Below are 21,238 nucleotides of genomic sequence, written 5' to 3' on the forward strand. Positions count from 1 at the left end.
CATTTGACCAATGAGTTAAAGTATACTGAAACTGATGAACTGCAAGTATATTGAACATATTTCTGTTAAAATCTGAGTCAGCATGAAGAGTCTACTGGAGTGCGAGAATTAACATGACACAATGCTGAGTACAGTCTCTTCCAAGTTAAAGATCCGAATAGCAAAATTGAATCCATGGACTATATTGATTTTCTAGAATAAAAAACTAGGCAACCCCATATTAGTCTTGGGCTAGTACAGAATACAAAGGTTTCTTAATTGAAATAATGTAGAATTAATTTCAGTTGTTGTGAACTGTAATATTCTGAACACTTTTTGCATAGAACTCGTAATGGGGAGAGGATATATGAGTGTGTGTGTTATATATATATGTGTGTGTATAATTCTTATTAATTAAATAAGTAAAATGCAACAAAATGTCAGATATCATTCTTCCACATAATTTTAGCAAAACTCTGCAACAGTGAACACATGTTATCTTGTTTTTAAATTCTATGTTCTGCCCACATTGAGTTATGAATAATCTCATCTTGCTAATTGCTTTTTCAAAAACTCTAGCTATGATTTTACTTCATATGTTCAATCTATTTTTTCCTTTTGTATTTCTATAAATATTCTTCTACTGGCTACTTATTAATTCCTTTAATAGTCTTTAATCTCACCAATTTATTATTTTATTCTGAGAGAATAACTTCCAAAGTTATTTTGAGCTAGTTGTATAAAACAGCTTTAAGGTCATGATTAAAGGTGGAAAAATCAGATTATTTAAAATAATTTTTAAACAAAATCACTTCCATTTTCAAAACAGAACATTCATAAAAATCTGTCTCCTATTGTTTGAATTAAGGAAAAGTCACATTCATTAAAACAGTTTTGCTCTAATGTTAAATAAGTGGAATTTACATAAAAGTTTAAATTAAGAAAAAAACTAATTTGCTCTAAATCCTGTAAAAAAAGAGATAATTAGCTAGAATTTATGAAAAAAAATAACTGCATTTGAAATATATTTATTGGCATTTGCAACAATCAAAAGTCATTTTTAACATCACGTTTCAAAACTATATTAAACATGAATACTGGTTAGCTCTCAAAATCTAAGAAATATGTTTATATGAAGACCTTAGAGGAAAAACAGAAATGAAAACAAAAAGCTAACAAATCTTTGAAATTAAATCTTTCAGGTAATTAGATTTTTAACCAGTAGCATAAATGAGCTACTTGGCCTAAAATTAATGCCCCAAAGATGAGATATTATATGAGAAACTAAATTATGTTGTTGGTTAAAGTAATATTTTTTAAAAAATCCACCAACATCAAGAATGTGTACTCTAAATAGTGAAAAAATTGTAAGTTGCTTACTATCATATAGTGTCTTGCATGTTCTTTTATTTTTTCATTTTATCATCATTATTTTAATGCTGAGAATTATTTATTTCAAAAGATTATAACAAATGGCAAATGGATCACAACATTGTGTCAATAATGAGCACACATTCATTTCTCTAGCAACTTTTTTGTTTTGCATAGTATCTACATATATTGTCTGTATACATGTAATCCTACTGCACAGTGAATGCTGTGTAACAAATCCACAATGAAGACACATCCACCTTTTTAAAGTTTAGTTCCTTCTTTAAAATATAAAAATAATTGTTTTGTATCTATTTTCTAAGCCACCATATAATTAAGATGGCCACATACTTTATCCAAAGAAAAGCCCTTTTAAGAGAGAACAAGGACATTATTAAGCATTATCCTGGAGGTAGAGGTATAAGCTGGGTCTTCACAAGGTAAAAGAGTGCCTATGCTTATTACCTTAGCTACAACAGGCTGTTTTGGAACTTGGGTCCTTTCATTTCAGAACTTAGTGTTGCCATGTAACAGTGCTGGAGTGGTCTCATGAAATGGTGAGTTAAACTGAGTACCAGAAAATAATTTGAAACAGGTTTTTTAAAAGATATTTTTAAAATTTATTTGAGAGAGAAAGAGTATGAGCAGCAGGAAGGAGAGGGACGAGTGGACTCCACACTGAGTGTGGAACCCAACATGGGGCTGGATCCCAGGACACTGCGATCATGACCTAAGAAGAAATCAAGAGTCTGGTGCTTAACTGAGTGAGCCAACCATGCTTTCCTGTATCAGAAAATATTTAGACTCAGTTAAAACAGGTACTTCATGAATAAATATTTCTGAATTTGTTGTTTACTGCATCTTAATGACCAAAATATTTCCATCAAGTTGTGAACTTTTTTTTTATTATTATTCTTTTAGATGCTTGAGGATTCCAACAGGTGATACTAGGTAGGTAAATAGAATGCGAGTCACTGGGAATATATGTGTTTTCTCCATTCATATACTGAGAAGTAGCAATTGAACTCTGAGACTCAAGGTTTCCTGCTCTCCAGTCATGCAAAAGTATTCATTGTCTCCTTTAAGACAAAGTAGCTGATTCTCATCTAGATATTTTTTTGTTCATTTCTTTAGAATGGAAGCTCTTCCAGGAGCTTTACTATTAAACCCAAGTTAACAAGAAAAGCTAATTCCAAGAACACGTGGTTAATATTAATGAGAGCAATTTTTAAGTCAAACAACTTCAAATTATTCACCCTGCTTCATTTAATGATCAAAGTTAGATTAAAAAGTTACCATAGAACTAAATAATGCCTACAAGGAAGGGACACAGTGAGTGTTGTTTGTTTTATATTACAATTATATGTCTTTATCATACATATTTAATTTTTCTATAGGTTTCTGAGAGACATAATGGTGTTGAAGGGCTATGTTGAAAGAGAAACATTAAAATATTCAATAATTTAAAAATGCATTTATTGACTGGGTACTTAATAACAATGTGAAAAGTTCATTGCCATTGTGTCAATCCACTTGTCATGCATCAAAGAGTTCATGTGCCCCTAGATGCAGAAGACAAAAGAATAACAGTTCCATGTTAGCACAGTTTTGATACTTAAATATCCCATTTGCCAACTTAAGTCCAGTCTAAAATGGTGAAAAATATTCAAGTAGGTTCTCTGGTGTTATTAAAGTGTCTCATTTTCCAGTGTCTATTAACCTCAATTTTACTTTGGGATTGCAAGCTACTCTTAGCAACTATGTGTCCAAAGTTTGATGCTCTATATTTCTTTCTTTCTTTCTTTCTTTTTTTCTTTCTTTTTTATTTTTTTTAAACCTGCCTAAGGAGTCAGCATCAACTTCAAGTATCTGCTTATCTCTAAAGTGCTGTTGTACAGGCAAGAGAAATATCAAGGCAGTCCCTTCTTTTTCTGATTTTGGAAATGTGACCCATGTGTTAAAACTCTATGCCTTTCTGGGCACCTGGGTGGCTCAGCTGGTTAAGCAACTGCCTTCAGCTCACGTCATGATCCTGGAGTCCCAGGATCAAGTCCCACATCAGGCCCTCTGCTCCTCAGGGAGCCGGTTTCTCCCTCTGCCCCTTGCCCCTTTCATGCTCACGCTCTCTCTCTCTCAAATAAATAAAATCTTAAAAACAAAACAAAACAAAAAAACTCTATGCCTTTCTAGAAAGTTACTATTGGCTCTTTTGGTCAAATATATTGCTGCAAAACTATTCTATAAAAAAGCTAGGTACAATTCGCTGCTTAAGAACCATATCACATCTACAAATATCTAACTTCTAATAAATAAAATGTCTTAAATTTTTGTTTAACAATATTAAACAGCATGACTCATGAATATAAATTTCCACAATTATTTGTTGCAAATAGAAATGAATGAATCTTAGCTTATATAATTTGCAATAATACTTAGGGAGACTATTTAAACAGAAAATATTTTATTATAAAATATTTTATAAGGAAATTTTTATACATTATTCTCATGTAGTTGAATGCTACAGATACATTCTATTTATTTTTGAAACAGTGTAACAATGTTTTTTAAGACAGTATTAAGTATTTATCAAGATCATGATCTCATATGTAAACTCAGTATGGGTGTATGAATGTGTATGTATATTTGAAGTTCTCTGAAGGAGAATTGATTGGCTGAAGGAGAGAGAAACTTTAGTCATGCTGTTAAAATAAGCGTTTATTCCTCTGAGATGTGTTTTTGTACTCCTTTGACTTAAACTAAACTAAGAGCCTGTGTTACAGAAAAAGGAATGTGGAATGAAGTGAATAAACTCCGTTTTAATAAGAAAGTGGCATAAGAGCAAAGGCACAAAGCTTCATGTTGGAAGATAGTGAATTAATTCCATCTCAGCAACTACATGCTTTTTCACCTGAGGCAAGTTATTTAACTTCTATAAACTCATTTACCTTCTTTGTGAACTGATGATACGCTGGATGTTCTCTGTTTGCCTGGATAGATCTACTCTCCACTGCTTTCCACCTTGCCCTGTGCCTCTGGAGGCTGATATTTATGGAAAGAACTAAAGGAGAATCTTGGCCTTCTGACTTTCAGTTGACTTCAGTGAATAGTAGGCACCAATAGGAGTGGGTAATAATGGAAATCTGATGTTTATGCCCTTGATTCCGTAGATGCCAGGCTTGAAACTAACAATGCTGATTTTTTCCTTGGGATGCCCCCTCCTAAAGCTACAGATCTTGCTTAGTGTTTTAACCATTCCTTTCAGTACCACCTTCAGGCTTAGTAGTGATGGTGATCTGGGTTGCTTTACTATCTCTTATGTATTTTTTTCAAGCTTTATTAAAATTCCAGTTAGTTAACATACAGTGTAATATTATTGTCAGGTGTGGAATTTAAGCAATTCATTACTTATATATAAACACCAGTGCTCATCACAACTGTCCTCTTTTATAACCATCACCTATTTAACCCATCCCCCAGGCACCTCCCTATGGTTTTTCCTTAAATCTAGGCCTACCTCCATAGGTCGTAGTAAATGTTCAGTTTTTCCATTTGAACATTTAGTTATCTGCTAGACCTATATTCATATGGAGGATAAATTAAATAAAAACAACAATGATAGTTGTTGTGTGGATTTAATGCTATAAGTATAAAAGAAGTATTGTTATACATGTAAAATCTGGAGAGATATATAAGGTGTCAAATAAACATTTGTTGAAATAATCTAGGTCATTGTACCTCCAAGCCTAGCTTTGAAATGCATGCCTGGCTATTCTGTTAAAGTAGTATCAGCAGAGCCATCCTGATGCAAAAGAGCTGATCTGCCTTCAGCATTTTAGGCTCCTTCTTCTGCTAACCTCCACAGTTTTCTTAAGACATAGAGCTATCCTGACCTGTTGTTATTAAGGCAAGAGCTGCATTCCGTCCACTCCTGTATTTTAGAATGGTTCTTCTTCCTAACACTGAGGTTTTAAAGTTATCCTGTCTAAAATTTGGCAACTGTGTGGATTCCCTAAGATGTCTGTCAGGAAAGTGACAATTGCTATGTTGTTAGAAAAAGAGGGATCGACAGTGCTGACAAGATGACAGTGCCTCAGTTGCTGGATAACAAAGGTGACAAGAACTTGAAAATGGTTATGAATTCTTGACATTTTCCTGCAGGGCAAAGAGATCTCATATCACACGTTGTGAACGTGATAGTCAATTCAAAGAAATGACGCTTACAGGTGTTCTATTCATTCCAGAGACTTGATTAGGAAAAAGGAGCAAGTGTGACATAGTGAGGTTAAGTGTTGTAATAAGAAAGAATATACCCTCCATCTGTCTGCCTGTACTGTGGTACAGTGTTAAAGTGGAAAGATCATCAAAGTGCCATTCTAAAAACATATATTTCAGCCATGTCTCAATTCAAATACAGTGAATGTCCTGAGGCACAGTGATGGTTAACTTTATGTCAGCTTGACTGGACTAAGGGATGCCCACATAGCTGGTAAAACATTATTTCTGGATGTGCCCAAAGGAGTGTTTCCAGAAGAGATAAGCATTTGAATCCACAGACTAAGCAAAGATCACCCTCACTAATGTAGGTGGGCATTATCCAACATGCTAAGGGCTTGTATAGAACAAAGAGTGAGAAGAAGGGCAAAACTTTTCTCTCTGCTTGAGCTAAGACAATCATCTTCCTCTGCTCTGAGACATCTGTGTTTCTGGTTCGAGGTCCTCCAAACTCAGACCAGGACTTAGTCATCAGCTCCCCGGTAGTTCTCAACCTTTCAGACTTGAACTTACACCATTGGTTCTCAGGTCTTTGGAACTGGACTAAATTACACTGTTGGCTTTCCTGGTTCTTCATGTTGCATTTGGAGTTCTTGGAACTTCTCAGCCTTTATAATTATGTGATCCAATCCTATGATAAATCTTCTCTTAGATATATCATTTTGGTTTGTTTCACTGGAGAACCCTGACTACTATAGGCATATTTGCTAACTGTTATAGGTCTCATTTAGTAAAGCATTAAGATGAGAGTAAAATAATTAGGGTTTTATCCACATCATGCATGGGAATGATGGAAGAATTAATCAGATACGTACCTTTTCCAATCATCCCGTCTCCCTGTAGACAAATTGCTTAACCTTTCTAAAATCCAGTTTATTTATCTACAAAATGAGAAATGTGTACTGGAGTCAAGTTTTCCAAACAGCTCCTTAAAAAGTTATAATGAGAGTAATTTAAATGTAAAATAGATTTCCTTTTGTCTAAAACCATATCATCTCAAAGTAAAAACGTGTAAGATTACAATTACTGAAATAAAAATTTATATTCAATAAAATTCAACAGTTAATTCCAGTAGAAATCTAGCATAAAACAACATTTTTGTTACTTAAGCATTCACTACCATGGGTTACTCCTGCCATTGCTTAACTTTATTGACTATATACACACACACACACATAGAGTTTTTAACTGGCAGCCAATACCAAAATTAATGGTGAAACAGGTATTAAGTTTATACCATTTGAAATTTGAACACAGGCAGTATTGTCCATTACCTATATTGTTCTAGATATTTTAGCTAGTATAATAAATAAGAAACTTAAATGTGGTAACTTTATTATTGAGGGGTCATTAATCCCAATGTTTTTAGATGTTTTATTTTAAATACAAAATAACAAAAGCTACAGTAACAATAGATAGCAAACCCAAAAAAATAAAGTACAAATATAATTAGAAATAATGTCACAGTTTCAATATCATGGGCAATTACAAAATATGTAATATATAAAAAATATATTAATATACCTATTGTTTTTATACCAGAAGTTGTCAGTATGAGAATACTAACAAAAGATTTTATGGCCTACAATGAGTTCTTAATATTAAAATAGAATTTCAATTAAGTACTAAGATTAAAAAAATCAATCATGGAAGAATTAAGACAAAATAAAGGATGATATTTCTTTAATTTTAGGCTGAGAAGACAGCTCTGAATAAAATTAAAAGTAATTATAAATTTGAAAAGTGATAGATTTGGCTGTATAGAATTTTGAAACACCACAAACTAAGGTAAACTATGAAAATGTGATTATAATATTTATTGCAAAAAAGTGACCGTATTCTGCACCATAAAAAATTCATTCTACCCATTCATATTTTCATTCAACAAATATCTAGAAATGGAAAGCACCCCAGATTGAAAAAAGATAAATATTCACATATATACAAATTTAAATGGTCAATAAATAGGGGCGCTTGGATGGCTCAAGCATCTGACTCTTGATTTCAGCTCTGGTCATGATCTTAGTGGTGTAATACTGAGCTCCACACCAAGCAATGCACTGAGCCCCAGGTCAAGCCCTGCACTGAGCATGGAGCCTGCTTAAGATTCTCTCTCTCCAGAGCATCTGGGTGGCTCAGTGGGTTAAGCCTCCACCTTTGGCTAAGGTCATGATCCCAGGTTTCTGAGATTGAGCTGGGGGTCGGGCTCTCTGTTTAGTGGGGAGCCTGCTTCCCCCTCTCTCTCTCTGACTAGTTGTGATCTCTCTCTGTCAAAGAAATAAATAAAATCTTAAAAAAAAAATTTCTCTATGCCCCTCTGCCCCTCACCCTCCCTCTCTAAAGTAAATAAATAAGTAAAGAATTGGCCAATAAATTAAATATAAATATGAAGCTCAGTGATAATCAAATTATCTGAAAAGATAAAACCAAGAATATATTTTTTTATAAAATAAAAATATTTAAAATATGTTTTAATTGTATGCTGTTAAAATATTATTAAATAACATCATATATTCAAAAAATAGAATTGCAAAATAGGTATTTTGTTTTTTGTTTGTTTGTTTTTGTTTCTACCATTTTGTGAAACATATTTAGGGCTTTAAGCATGATGGAATTTTTCAGTTAATTTAAGGTAAATTAACATCCTAAAATATAATACCTTAATATCCAGAAAGTTAATCACTCTGCATTCAACAGATATTATAATATTGTAGGTTCTCTCATCTGCTAGCTGCCTCCCACTATAATACAGGTAACCAAAAAGCAGAACTGTTAATCATCAGTGAATCGCATATTTTTTCATTTTAAAATAAATATATGATACACATATATATTCCTCAAATATATTGCCTCATATTGCTAGATAATAAATTTGAGCTTTATTAAATTATAGTATCATTCTCTAGTTATCATGTTTCTGAGATTAATTCACGCTCTTTCATGGTTCTTTCATTTTCACTTCTGTGTAATATTCCATTAGAAATGGGATTAGCAAGATTTTTCTGTAAATAGATAATGCATATGTTTGGCTTTATAGGGCATATGGTCTGTCTCACAACTACCAACTCTGCTGTCATACAGAAAAAGCAGACATACACAATACACAAACCAGTACATGTGGCTGTGTTTCAATAAAACATTATTTTCTAAAATAGGAAGCTTGCCAGCTTTGGCTCATCGTCCATAGTTTGCCAGATCCTTCATTATATGAATATAGCCATATTTAGTTATAGGCCCTCCTGTCTATAGACACTTTTGTTATTTCTAGTTAACTAATTACAAATGATTCTTGCTATGAACATTTTAGCATAATTTTTTCTGGCACATATGCTTAGAAATGGAATTCCTAAATTTTAGTTATGCCTATTTTTAAAAATAAAGCTATATTCTTTCCTGTAGTGATTTTTAGCAATTTCTCATCTCTGTATAAAAGTCTCTGTTGAACCACATTCTTGCTAAAATTTGATGTTTGATTTCTTCATTTTGCCTATCTAGTAGTGACTATAAATTGTTTCATATTTTGGTGTGAATCTGCATTTCATGATATTAACAAAAATAGTTTGTTTTCATTTGTTTTGTAGAGACACGTATAATTTTATTTCTTCAAGACACCTATATACGAAGTGTATTTTTTTTTAACCTGCTCTTATATTTGATTTTTGTATTTTTTCCCTTGAGTAAACATATACTTGAATGTGATTCCTTTTACAGTTATGTTTCAAAAATCTTGTTTCAGTTTGTCACTTGTCTTTTTATTTTTTTTTTATAATTTATTTCAATAATCAGCACTTAGGGTTTTAGTTTATTCAGTTCATCTTTTGTTTTGGGATACTGTGTGAGAATAAAGTCACATATCTTAAAGAATCTCTCTTTCAAAAATGCTAAAAGTTGGGGCACCTGGGTGGCTCAGTGGGTTAAAGCCTCTGCCTTCGACTCAGGTCATGATCCCAGGATCCTGGGATCTAGCCCCGGCTCTCTGCTGGGAGGGAGGCTGCTTCCCTCTCTCTCTCTGCCTGCCTCTTTGCCTACTTGTAATCTCTGTCTGTCAAGTAAATAGAATCTTAAAAAAAAAAAATGCTAAAATTGGTTATCTTCTTTACACTTAGGTATATTTGCCAATTGATCCTGAGTAAAACTTAGTGCTTTATCTATAATAAAAAAAAATAAATAAATAGATAGATAGATAGATATTTTTTTTTTCTTTAACAAAACAACACAATCAACTTGGCTCAATTTAATATTTTACCCCATAAAATTACATTCTTCACAATTGATTTGATTATGAAAGTTTCAAATGATTTGCTAGTGGGAAAATATACATTATATTCTCAGACATCCTAATTATATTATTATTAGGGGTAAGATTTACCACTTCAGAAGCTGAAGACATTTAGCATCCTGGAGCATTATTTAGGAGGATGAATCCATTTTTATTTAAAAACATAACAGTTTATTTATATATATATATTCAACCACTTTCCAGGAGTCAGATAATATATCCCATCTAAACTACATCTCTAAGTCATATTTCACATTGACTTTATGAACACACAGATGCAAACTTTTTCAAGTATCTTCACAATATTTTTATCTTCTCATCACTCTAACATTGATGTTCAACCAATAAAAAAGAAACATGAAGTTTCTAAATTTGAACTTGTCTTAATACTCTGTGATCAACTTCCCCATCTTACAATTGCCAGACATCTCAGTTGGTTATATCTCTGGGTCCTTGATATGCTTCTGATACACATCAACACTTTTAAGTTAGACACATTTTATGAGACAAATATAGAAGCTATACTTTTAAAAGTTCCTTTGGGGAGCCTGGGTGGCTGAGTGGTTTAAGCCTCGGCCTTCGGCTTGGGTCCTGATCTCAGGGTCCTGCAATCAAGATCTTCATTGGGCTCTCTGCTTGGCAGGGAGCCTGCTTCCTCCTCTCTCTCTGTGCCTACCTCTCTGCCTACTTGTGATCTCTCTGTCAAATAAATAAATAAAAAAACTTAAAAAAAAAAAAAAGTTCCCATGTCTTCACTTGTTCTCAAGAGCCCATATATGACTGTAAGCAAATTAGATTGTAGATAAGATATCCCAAGGCATTTAGTTGAGATAAGAAGAAACATTAAGTCTGTGAAACTGACATTATATAAGCCCACCTTGTTTAAGACACTCTATTCATAAACAGATAAATTTATTGTTTGTAAAACCATTATTTGAATATATATAGGAAGAAGCAGGGATGGTGTTCTTTACAAATTGGAATAGCCATTTTCATTGGTAAACTTGTTCTACAGTTCTAAAATTATGGTATCAATTTGTTTTTTTAATTCTTTATTTAAATACAACACAGTTAACATACACTGTGTTATTAGTTCTAGGGGTAGAATTTAGTGATTCATCAGTTGCCTGTAACACCCAGTGCTCATTACATCAAATGCCCTCCTTAATGTCCATCACCTATATCCCTCTCCCCTACCAACCTCCTTTCCCAGCAATTTGTTTTTGTCTGCTATTCTTATTCAAACATATCTCCCCTGAATTAATAACTATAACATAATCATCATACCTCAATATCTGTGTATGAAATGTTCACTGTAGTACTACAAATTTTTGATTATGTCTTTACTAATATAAAATATCATTTTTATTGAATACTATTAAATTGACATATAAATAAACATTAATTTTTGAAAGTGGTAGGCCAGTAATTTGCTACTAATGGTAGTAATTCACCTTGGAATCAATCATTTGGTCATTTCATATTTTGTATCCTTAAAAATAACCATACAACTTTTAATATGAAACAAAAACACTAGATTACTGAAATGAATTTCGTTATCATATAACAATACCTAAAACTGGGTTTCTTCTTCTTCTCCATTTTAATGTTTACATTATAATGTTTCTTCTCTTCTCCATTTTAATGTTTACATTAAACATTACATTGTGTTCTCTGAACTCTTTAATATATATTCCAGTTAAATTTTCCCAATGTTTCTTTGACTATTTTCCTCTTTAATACATTAATTCACTGAGAAGGAAACATTCCTATATAGAATAATAATAAAAACACAATGACAGCACTTATGACTGAGCTACGAAGATAATTTTTTTAATAAATTCAACAAGTAATTATTGATTGTTCCTTAGATTCAAGAGAATAACATCACAACTACAGCTTTTCAATATATATTCAACATATACAATTTAGTATGAAAGAAATTATGTGTATTAATTCTACATTTGATTTATTAAGTTTTTTAATTTCCCTTTTAAATACATCCTGCAAAAAGAAAAGAAAAAGAATTAAAGAGGAAGGAAGAAATAAATAAATACATACATACATACATACATAAAGAAATAGGGGAGGGAGAGAAGGAAGGATGGAAGGGAAGGAAAACAAGCTAAGGAATTGGATTTCTGCTCACGTCAAGAAAATTTGACATAAAGATGACCATATATTGCTACCAAATTAACTCATGGAAAATTTGTGGAAATTATTTTAATTGCTCTTTGAAAGGGACTTCTTAAGTTCAGAACAAGTGGAAACAAGCTGTGAAACAGTGGAACCAAGCTATGAAACAAGAAAGATCAGCCAAAATCAGTGGTAGAATTAGATGAGAAGGTGCCCATTTCCCATGTCTGATTATGCTGGAGTTACGGAATGTGCGATAAGAATGGTAAGGCCTGGGTTGAAGGGTGAGCAGGAACAAGGTCATGAAGTAATAGAACTCTACCGCTATGAGCCAAGTTGTGTCTGCCTGAAATTCATACTGAAGGCCTAACTTCTAGTATCGCAGAATGTGACTGAATTTGGAGACAGAGCCTTTAGTAAGAGAGATTAGTCTTTACCCTATGAGCAAAGGAAACCATAGGTAGTTGAATAGTGAAGAGACTCAGTTAATGAAGAAATCAATTTTTAAAAGTGTTCATGTTTCATATTTTGAACTTTGTTCTTAAGTCCTCCAGGGACCTGCACTTGCTTCATTATCACTTACGATGACCCACTCTACTCTTGAACAGATTTGCTTGCTCTGTGTGTGTGTGTGTGTGTGTGTGTGTTAGATGAAACCATATGAACCTTCCTGAAATGTTGTGGTTCTAGTATCTTGGGCGCTACTCAGAATAATGCTACCATATTTTGTACATGAAAACTCTTCTGATATTTAGAGTGCTACCTAATACTCATCAAAATATCTTCTTCAATATATTTGTCATATAAAAGTATCCTATTATGTGATTTTCCAACTATTCACCATTCTTGTGCACCTCTCGTGGACTAAAATGATTTTCAGCACACATCTTAAAATGCAGCACTGTGTATAAACATAATACTTCACATGTCAAAAAGTAAATAAGTCTTTTAAGTTGTGAAGTGCTGATCATTATCTTCCTTCATTTCATGAGTTTTGTTTTTTGTTTTTTTTTGTTTTTTTGAGAATTTTTCTTACTAAAAAACGTGAGAGGAAAAGATAAGTAATTGTCAAATAGCAAAAAATATTGTGAAGCCCAAATCCGAGCTATGTCTGTCTGATTCTAAACTCAATCTTGTTTCTTTTCTTTCTCTCTCTTCTCTTCCTTCCTTCTTTCTTTCCTTTTTTTTTTTTTTTTAAGATTTTATTTATTTATTAAACACACAGAAGAGGGAGAGAGAGAGAGAGAGAGAGCGCGTGCACCAGCTGGGGGAAGCAGCAGGCAGAGAGAGAAGCAGGTTCCCTGCTGAGCTGGGAGCCTTATGCAGGGCTCAATCCCAGGACCCCGGGATCATGACCTGAGCCAAAGGCAGACACCACTCAGGTGTACCTATAAGCTCAATTTAACAGGTACATGGTATGGTTTCTAAATGTTATTAGATTATCAGTTTAGTACAAATTTGTAGGTCAAAAGGAAAAAAAAGTGATGTTCTATAAGTTTCTTTATCCTTTAAACTATTTTCCTATTGACACAACCTTACTTTAGTGATGCTTTGCAACCATTTGGTCTTATGAACACAATGTCTTTAATCTACAATTTTCCTATCTCTCATTTCATAAATGATTTCCTTTATCTGAGTTCAGAATTTTCCTTTTTTTTTTCCTACTTAATTTGGCCTGCAATTTTAAATGTAAACATGTTTATAAAAGTCTTGATTCTCCAATTCAAATTACTTTCTGTCCTTTTCAACTTTGTGTACTGCAACTTTAATAACAGTAGTTGCTTTAAACTGAAAACTTTTATGGACTAGTAGAGAAAGTCATGGTCATGTCCTTAGAGTCAAATGTATATATACTCTTTGTTGTCTGTTCATGTACTTATGAATTTTTTTAACTGTATATTATTGATACCATGTTAAACTCCTTAGAGGAACTTACTTAATATGTTTTCCAGGGGCGCCTGGGTGGCTCAGTCAGTTTAAGCTGCTGCCTTCGGCTCAGGTCATGATCCCAGGGTCCTGGGATCGAGCCCCACATTGGGCTTTCTGCTCAGCAGAAAGACGGCTTCTCTCTCTCCCTAGGCCTGCTGCTAAGCATACCTCTGTGCTCTCTCTATCTCTCTGTCAACTAAATAATAAAAATCTTTTAAAAAATATGTTTTACAAGTAACTTGCTAAAAAACAAGTTTTATGGGGGCACCTGGGTGGTAATGATCTCATAGGTTGTGGAATTTAGCCCTGCATCAGGCTCTGGGCTCAGCAGGGAGTCTGCTTAAAATTTTTCTCCCTTTACCCCTCTCCCCACTCTCTCTCTCCCTCTCAAATAAATAAATTTCTAAAAACAAACAAATAAAAAATTATGTACATAAGACCCATACAACTGTAACAGAAAATTTTTTTAAAAAGTTGGTTATACTTATAAAGGAAAGTGAAGCGACTACCGGACAGTCCTTTTTAAAGTTTTGTTTTGTTTTGTTTTGAAGGAGGTAGTAGGCAATGGTATTTTTAAATTATCTAAAAATAAGATCTAGATATCTTTCATGTCATATCTTTTCATTCTAGTTGCTTGGTTATGTTACTAAATTATAGTAAACAATGATGATAATAATAATAATTAACTATTTTACATAATTCTCATGCCAGTTATGAATATTAAATAGAAATGACCTTTCCAAACATCATGGATATTTAGTTCTTAACCCATCTACCCAGTGTTGTTACAAAAGCTTCCTTTATTTTCCCACTGTTCTTTTAGATTCCTTGGTGTTTCTAGTCTCTTTGGGTGTTTTCACTTACTGCCAAGTTTTCAAAAACAATCTATATGCTTACAACTCCCAAATCAATAGCAACAGCAGGCACCTACCAGCACTTCAAATACATTCGTAATGTGGACGTATCCCTTTTCACCACTCCCATCCCCACATAAAGTCAGTGATTCCAATAATCAATCATTAAATTATTCAAGCTAGAAAACCAGTACTCTTCATAGACTCTTTCCTCTTCTTCACCTTAACATCCAATTTAATCACTCTGCCCTAAATATATTAACTCCTGAAATATTTTTCTGATGACTCTCCCTTTTCTCAGGTCTTTATCATATGTACTTTGGCAACCACGACAGAAATATAAGCAGCCTGTCTGTCTCCAGGTACTATTTCAGTCTTCTTCACAGACTTTTTCAGAGTCATCTTTCTGAAATATAAGTGTGATTATGCTCTATGGTATTTTAAAACCTGCCAATGGTTTCCCATCAACCACAGGGCTATGTCAAACTGTCAACATGGCATACAGTTTCCCTGATACTCTGGTCTCAGTTTTGACTTACACACGGCTGCTTGTATGTTAAAAATACCAGACTATAATAGTTTCAAAAGAAAATATCCTCTTCAAGAATATGAAGTTTTATATTTCAAAAATACCTCAAAATATGTCATTATGAGAATAATCTACCTTTGACGTTTATTTAATAATTAATATCAGTTAAACATTTTATTTGTCATAAAGTATTCACAACTTAGGCTATCAAGAGATTTTAACTGATTCTTTAATTTCTAAATTGTAACTAGATTTTTCTCACCATTCTCTGACTTAAATGTTTATTTTCTATTCTCATTTCTTGATGTTCTTATTCTGATTCATGCTTTTTCTTGCCATGTTTTTTATAAGGTTGATCTTTCTCTGTGTAAAAGCCATCATTCCCTGCAGCATTTCAACCTAGACCTATCCCATCCTGTCATCTAACACTTTCTCATCATTGAGAACCCCATGCTGATACTTTTATCATGAAGCAAGTTTTTCTTAACGAAGATGTTTTCCTCCACGCTTACATAGCACTCCCCCATGCAAACAATAAACTATGTATGTTGCTACTACAGCCTATAATATTGCAATACAAGTATATACTTACGTATAAGTCTTCTACATTAGATGATAAATACCTTGAGGACAGCATTTATTTTTCCCCACCTTAAAGTCAACTAGTGTTTTCCAACTAGTCAATGCTCAAAAATTATTTGAATAATTAATTAACATGTATTGTACTTATAAATGGCATATGTTACAGCCTTAAGTTTAAATGGTTATGTATTTTCTCTCTATAGTCCCAAGAAATGACAAAGATAGATTGTGGAGAAATCTTGGGGGAAAAAAAAGATAGGAAACCCACTGATTTATAAAATTTGTAGTATACTTTCTTACTCTTTTAGAAGCCTTGATATTTGTCTACCTGCAGGCTATTGATTCATTAACTATTTTTCTGAAGGTTTGTTTTAGTTGCTTGGATTCTATCAACCTAACACAAGATTTAGAATTCGAGTAACAGGTAAGTTACAGGAAAGCCACAGGTCAGACTACATGTTCAAATAGTACCTACAGTAATCAGTCAAAATGCACAAAGTGATTATTAGTCTCTTAGCTCCAAATGTTCACATGCAGAATAATTATTGTAGTTTAAGTATAGATGATATCAATGGCCTTCTTCACTAGCTTAAAATAAGATCATAGTCATTTTGGAGGCACCTGGGTGGCTCATTCATTAAATGTCTGCCTTTGGCTCAGGTCACGATCCCAGGATCCTGGGATGGAGCCCCACATTGGGCTCCCTGCTCAGCAGGAAGACTCTACCTCTCTCCCTCTCTCCCTCTCTCACTCCCCTTGCTTATGTTCCCTCTTTGGCTCTTTCTGTCAAATACATGAATAAAATCTTAGAAAAAATATCATAGTCACTTTTTTTTAAATTTTTTATTTTTTATAAACATATATTTTTATCCCCAGGGGTACAGGTCTGTGAATCACTATTTGCGACAACATGGGTGGAACTAGAGCGTATCATGCTTAGTGAAATAAGTCAAGCATAGTCACTTTTAATTCATTTTAAATGTAATAAAAATTCTTTCTTTCTTTTTTTTTTTTTTTTTTTTTTTTGTCAGAAAGAAAGAGCACAAACAAGGGGAATGGCAGGCAAAGGGGCCAGCAGAGGGAGAAGCAAGTTCCCTGCTGACCAAAGAGCCCGATGTGGGATCATGACCTAACCCAAAGTCAGCCACCTAACCAACTGAGCCACCAGGTGTTCCTATTCCATCCTTTTTAAATGTAATATTTACATAGCCTTATTGTCAGGAATTCTTGTATATTTCCTCATTATATTCTTTCAAATTACCAAAGAATTTCAACAGCTTTCCAATGTATTCATGTATCCAACCAGTATTTGTTTAGTGCCCACTGTGTTAGGTAATGTGCAGGGTATTTGGGATGTATTAGGTAATAGCACAAATTTCTGCCCAAATAACATTTGGCCAACAGGCATGTGAAATGATATTCAACTTCAATATCACCAATCATCAGGGAAATATAAATCAAAATCACAATGAGATATCACTTAACACCTGTTAGAATGGATATCAACCAGAAGAGGAGAGACAACACCTGTTGATGAGGATGTGGTGAAAAAGAAACCCTTATACACTCTTGGTAAAAATGTGACTTGGTCCAACCACTATGGAAAACGATGTGGAGTTTTGTCAAAAAAATTTAAAAAAAAAATAGATTCACCATATGATCCAGCAATTCCACTTCTGGGTTTATACTCAAAGGAAATGAAAATAGGATTTTGAAAAGATATATGCACTCCCACAATCCCCCCCCCATTTTTTACAGTAGTTAGGATAGAGAAACAACCTAATACCCACTAATAGATGAATGGAATAGTATTCAGCCATGAGACAGGATGATATCCTGCTTTCTGTGACAAAATGGATGGACTTTGAGCACATTATGTTAAATGAGGTAAGTCATAGAAAGACAAATACTGTATTATATCACTTATATATGCAATCTAAAAAAGTCAAATTGCAAAAATCAAGTTGTAAAATGGCGGTTGTTAGGGGACAACGTTGGGGGGATAAGACTGATGTTTAAGGGCACAAGCTTGCAATGGTTAGTAAATAAGCCATAGAGATTAATCCACAATATAATGAATATAGACAATATTGTACTATAATCAAGTATTTGGCCCACAATAATTAATCACTTTTTAAATTTATATCACCATGGATTAGTTTTGCTGATTTGGAGTTTATTCGAAAGAAATGACTCCATATGTACTATTCTGTGGTTGGATTCTCCAGTTAACATGATGTTTTTGAGAATCCTTATTGCCATATGATGAATCAGGGATTTATTTTTTATTGCTAATTAGTGTTCCACTGTATGAATATACTACAGTTTATTTATCACTTGTCCTAAAGATGAGTATTTGAGTTATTTCTGGGTTTGGGCAGTTTTGGTGAAGCTGCTATGAATATACATAAGCAGTCTGTTTGGGCTTAAATTATGATATCTGTTCAGTAATTAGCTAGAAGTGGAGTTGCTGGACTAAGTATATGTTTAACTTCGTAAAAAAATTTCAGAGTTTTTCAGAGTTCTGTATGAACTCACATTCTTTCTGAATTATATGAATATCCCATTTGTTTGACATCTTTCCTAATACTCAATTATTTCACTTTTTAAAATCATCTTACATATTTAATCTTTAAAATTCTAGAGGATGTAGAGTGGTATCTCATTATAGTTTCAATTTTTATTTTCATGATGAATAAAGATATTGACTACCATTTATTTTCTTACTTGACAGTCATGTCTCCCTTGATTAAGTTTGTACCCAAGTTTATAAGTTTTACTCATTTTTAAGAATTAAATTTCTTATCTTTTTATTTTTAATCTGTAAGATTTCTTTGTATTTTCTCAATAGAAAGTACCACACACGTATCACAAATACTTTCTTTCATATGTAACTTCCATTTCATTTTCTTACAGTGATTTTTAATGAGCAGAAGTTTTCCATTTTGATGAAATCTGATTTTTTTTAAAGATTAGTTCCTTTTGCATCCTCTGTAAGTCACCTTTTCCTATCATAAGAGATGAGTTATTCTCTTGTTATCCTTTTATTTTAGGATGTTTTGTAGATTAAATTTTTGTCTTTAGGTCTATGAAATATCTTGAATTAATTTTCATGCATGTTGCTACATAAGAGTAGGATTTTTTTTCCATTTAATTATCTACTTCTTCCAATATAACTTGTTGAAAATTTTTTTATTTCTCTTATTCCATTTCCTTAGTACTTACATACATGTGTGAATCTCTTTCTGGACACTTTATTTTCTTTCAGTGAGCTATTGGTCTGTTATTATGCCAATGACACATTATCTTAAATACTGTAATTTTATAGTAAATTGTGAAATCAGCTAGTGTGAGTACTCCAAATATTGTCTTTATATTTTAGGTAAATTTGACAAATTCTAGATTATTGGCTAATTTCCTTACAACTGTGTAATCAGCTTGGCATTTTCTACAAAAACCACTATTGAGAGTTTAACTGGGGCTGTGTGTCTGTCTGTATATATATGCATGTATATGCATATATGTATATATAGCTGTATTTAACTATAACATGTACAAATATTTATATATAAATTTCTCTAAATAAAATATCTACCTTGAATATATTTATATGATATAACTAGGACTTTAATATCTTTACATGAAACATATTAGATGGTTTTTATAAGACATGTTTGGGAGATAATATCATGTTGTCAGAAAATTTAATAAAAGAAAGGAACTTACTGGAAGGGGAGATACCATGATCATGAAGGTGGTTTTCCTAGGGTGAGGCTTCTCTATTACATTCCAGATGTGCTGACCCCTGCAAGTTCCCCAAATGTGGGAAACTTGACTGCATAATTTGTGGTAGTGGGGACTGCGTTTGCACTCTCATCCAACCATTAAATGGTTGAAAGACAAAATAAGTGAATGAATGAATAAAAATAAATAAATAGATGGAAAGATTTTAAAATGTCAGGCACAATGGAAATTTTGTTCAGAAGGTGGGCCATTTAAATTCTCCTTATATGTAGATCAGAAAGCTAAACCAAAATAGGTTATTTTGTTATTTTCTTTTTCCAGCTTCTCACAATAACTTGAAGATACAGCATGGAGGTACTTTTCCAAGGTCACAGATGTGGCTAACGGGGGAATATTTTCCGAACCCCATCTGGTGTCCTTTCAGTCAGTTACCCATGCAAACTCAAGATCAGATTGCGCTATCATAACTTCAAAATTGATATTCCATATTTGGAAAAGAAATTATAACATCCCCAAATATTCTATTTTTATCAAATGGTATGTTGTGCTTCTAAGACTTTGTTCAGTATATTCTTTCTATCCAGAATGCTTTCCCCATTTTCAACATGTCCGAAACCTTACCATCCTTGAAAGCCAAGTTCTCCATTCTTAATGAATTTTGTTATTTCACATTTCTTATTGACAGCTTTGTTAGGCAATGAATTATATTTTTCGTTTCTACTGACAAGAGTCCTGTGTACAGTCAGTAGTAAATGAAAGAACACTGTCTTATAGAATTGTAACTCTCACTACAGCACCGGCAAAACTTCGCATATGGGTACTTGGAAAATAAATATTGATTGGATAGTAGTGGCCATATAACAATATCTAACATTTATAATGCCTATTATATGCACATATTTTTCCAGACTACCCTTTCAATTATATGACTCAGGTAATTTTATTATGTACATTTTGTAAATGAGAACAATGAGAAAGAACTTGCCTGAGTTCACAACTCTTAACAGTGGTGGATTTGGGAACAAGCATAGACAAAGGAACTTGCATAGTTCTAGGAATTAGGGTCTTGATATTCGAGGGGGGGAAGGCATTATTCAGCCATCTCTCTTAAGTATTACAGAAATATTGAGTAAAATATCCTGGAAAAGACCTGATCTCCAGCAACTTCTGGTCTGATCTCCAACTTCTTTGATCTAACACAATATCACTCCAGTTTTCTCACTGTCCTCTGAGAGCACTAATTTCCAGGACATTCCTATTTTGGATACAAAAAATGATACTATTTCAGGGTCTTTACATGTGGTGTTTCCTCTGAGCAGAATGAGACCCTAGATAACCACTGGTCTCACACTTCACTTTCCTTACATCTCATCCACAATGCTGGTATTATCACAGACTTCCCGTACCAAACTCCATCTCTTCCTCATTTTCCTGACCAATCTTCTTTCATAGCCAATCATCCCCCAAGATACATTTTTTCCCCTCTGTTTCTTTCCACTAGATTCTAAGTTTCTTGAGGCCAGAGACAGTATTTGTATACCCACTATGTCTCTAGTGGTTGGA

The 21,238-nt window shown here is 33.2% G+C and overlaps 1 non-coding gene across 1 annotated transcript; it reads left to right on the forward strand.

Annotated features, from left to right (window-relative positions):
* Positions 1-19,649: 19,649 nt before the first annotated feature.
* Positions 19,650-19,809, forward strand: LOC132008475 (U1 spliceosomal RNA). Its single transcript, XR_009401644.1, has one exon. It is a non-coding gene; the product is annotated as a U1 spliceosomal RNA (small nuclear RNA).
* The last annotated feature ends 1,429 nt before the right edge of the window (positions 19,810-21,238 follow it).

The sequence above is a fragment of the Mustela nigripes genome, chromosome 1 (genome assembly GCF_022355385.1).
Source record: "Mustela nigripes isolate SB6536 chromosome 1, MUSNIG.SB6536, whole genome shotgun sequence".
Lineage (NCBI taxonomy): Eukaryota > Metazoa > Chordata > Mammalia > Carnivora > Mustelidae > Mustela > Mustela nigripes.